This window comes from Cryptomeria japonica, chromosome 6, assembly GCF_030272615.1.
Source record: "Cryptomeria japonica chromosome 6, Sugi_1.0, whole genome shotgun sequence".
Lineage (NCBI taxonomy): Eukaryota > Viridiplantae > Streptophyta > Pinopsida > Cupressales > Cupressaceae > Cryptomeria > Cryptomeria japonica.
In genome coordinates this window covers 610652020-610655090 of record NC_081410.1, presented here as the reverse complement: position 1 = coordinate 610655090, position 3071 = coordinate 610652020, and positions in this window count along the sequence as shown.

Genomic DNA, 3071 nt, shown 5'->3' with positions numbered 1-3071 from the left:
CCTTGTAAGCCTAAAATGGCATAAACTTGTATTTTGGTGTAAAATGTCTTGAAACACCTCATTTGGTATTTATAAATTTAATTTTAGTGTTTTTAAGTCATTATAGGAGGTTTAGGATGAGTGGCAATGCATGAAGTATAAAAATGCACATTTTGGCAAAAGTTGTCATTGTTGCTTGACAATATTTTGCAACTTTTGAGCAACTTTTTGCATCTTTGAGCACATCGGTGGTTAGGCAACCGATGAATATTTGGTAGGATTTAGATGACATATAAAATGCTTTGAGAAGAAATGTAAACAGGTTTGAAAGAGTCTTGAGAATGTTTGAATACATTGTGAAGAGATTTTCCAGATTTCACCTTGCATTTTCTTAATTTTTGAGCAACAGTTCGTACTTAATGGATTGATTTCACTACCATTCTTTTATGATTTCTTTGTACATGTCATTGTAGTGATCATAAGGTGTTTGAAATATTTTTAGTGCAGGTTTGAAGTTAGTTAGTGATTTTGTATTGCTCTCGGCCTGAGCAAGGGCTTAAGAGCCCAATTATGGTTCTAGCTTGAAATCCCTTGAGTTTGTTCAATAACCCTTGGGACTCTAGCCATGGAACCCTTGTACAGTGTAAATAAGTTTTGTTTTGGCCTGTAATTCATTGAAAGGCAATTTGACATCATTTCTTAGGCGAGCTCAGTCATAGCTCGGTTAGGAAAATGATTGAAAAGTTACATGTGCTTGCAGGGATGATTGGAAGATGCCAAGTGTTTAGCATGAGTAAGTAAGGTGTGATAGAGCCTATGTGGAATATTGGAGGTGTGACAGAGTAGGGAAGACAATAAACCCTTTGAAAAAGACAACAAAGTCCCAAAACCCTTCATAAATGCCATTTTTGGGTTCCGTACGTGTACGAACATACCTGACTTTCTCACCTGATGGATTAAAAAGTTCATCCAAAATGGTATTCAAATCACAAAAGTGTTGTCCAGGGTCCTTGAGTTATTTTTGAGCAATTCCCCAAAAACTGGTTAGGTAGGGCTAATTGGGGCTCTAGGGCTACTAGGCCTAGAAAATAGGAGAAAGAGGGAGCGATGAAGATATGAACGAAAGAAAACTGTAAAACAAATTGATTGGCATGGAAATACCATAAGAAAACCTACTACAACCCCTGCAATTATATGTTAGAAGATTGCTTGGTTTGAGGTTGGATTTACCCTTGTGAATCTCAACTATGCTTGAACAACTATTGAGCACAATTTGATAGGGACCATTCCTAGAGAGTTTGAGTGTTTTGGTTTGTTGAATGACCAGTGTAGAGTGAAAGGAGCTCACTAAAATATCATTCAACTTCCTATACGGGTATGTGCAGGATCATGGTGTGCCAAAACAGGCCCTTAAGTGGCAATGAAATTTCAGAAAATTAGAGTTATGCATCTTGACATGAAAATTTGAATAAGTTATGAACATTATTTTTAAAATATGTAAGAAGAGAATCTATAGAAAATTGAATGTAGTTTCTAAGCTACTAGTTTTTTTTTGGAAAAAAAAATCCTATTTGATAAAAATTTCAAATTTCAATGTAGTGGTACTAAAATTTCAAGACAAAGATGAGAAGTAGGCATATGTTTGACCACCCTAATTACAATCAAATCATAATATTTTTTAATAATATTTATAATATAAGTATTAGACTCATGTCTGGATGTGACACATATATTGTTATAATTTTTTATAAAGTAAATAATTATTTATGAATTTTTTACTACAACTTTTCATAAATTCAGAAACTCCTATGTTTGACCATATTAACTTGGTCAAAACCTTATGAAATTCTTTTTTTTTAATGTTTCCCTATAGTAGATGAAGAATAGGATGTGACGCATTTTTCAGATTCAAAAAATGTTATACCGTTTGAAAGTTATGAGTGTTTTTCAATTAGTCTATCAATCAAGACTTTTGTCAGAATTCAATTAGAAAATAAATAATAATTATTTATTAAAGTCAAAATAAGACAAGCCTTATATTGTTTGAAAGCTGAGAACGTCCTTAAAAAACCCTCTTAGTTTTATCAATTTTGGCCATAAAAACAGTCGTCAACCACCGATGTAAAGTCTGGAAAATCAAGGAATACTGAAAAACACATTTTTTCAGTTGACTTTCTAGGATTGTCACTTCCAAGCCAAATCCCAAATCAAACCTGAGCCAAAACTTGAAATTTGAAATTTGTACAATAGAAATCAGATATCCGATTTTAATAAGTAAATTCAATAACTAAATTTGCACATAATTAATATATTAATATACATAATATTAATTTATAAATATATTAGTATAAGAGGGAGAGGGGGAGTGGTGGAGAGAGAGTGTGATTAGGGGAGAGGGAGAGATAGATTAGGGGAGAGAGAGAGGGGAGAGGGGGGAGGGGGAGAGAGATAGGGAGGTGGAAGGGAGAGAGGGAGGGAGGGGGAAGGGGTCATATTGTGTCCTATGACCCCTTACGTGTCAATTTTTTGTAAGCACTATTGGCATTGGTTTTTATATTGTAATAATGGTTCATATTGCCATTTTATGACATACTATGATCCATTAGGACATTATATGGTTTCTTTAGGGGTCATATGGTGTCCTAAGGGGTCATGGGATACCATATTACCCCTAAGAACAAGATATGACCCCCTTATGACACCATATTGGGTCGTTATGGGTCCTATGATGTCCTAAGGGGTCATATTGTGTCCTATAACCCCTTAGAACACCATATGACCCGTTATGACACCAAATTGTGTTGTTATGGGTCATATTGTGTCATATGACCCCTTAAGACACCATATGACCCCTTAGGACACAATATGACCCTTTACGACACTATACGGTGTCGTTATGAGTCATATGACCCCTTATGACACCATATGGTGTCGTTAGGGATCATATGTTGTCCTAAGGGGTCATGGGATACCATAGGACCCCTTAGGACAACATATGACACCGTATTGGGTCGTTATGGGTCCTATCGTGTCCTAAGGGGTCGTATTGTGTCCTATGACCCCTTAGGACACCATATGACCCCTTACGACAC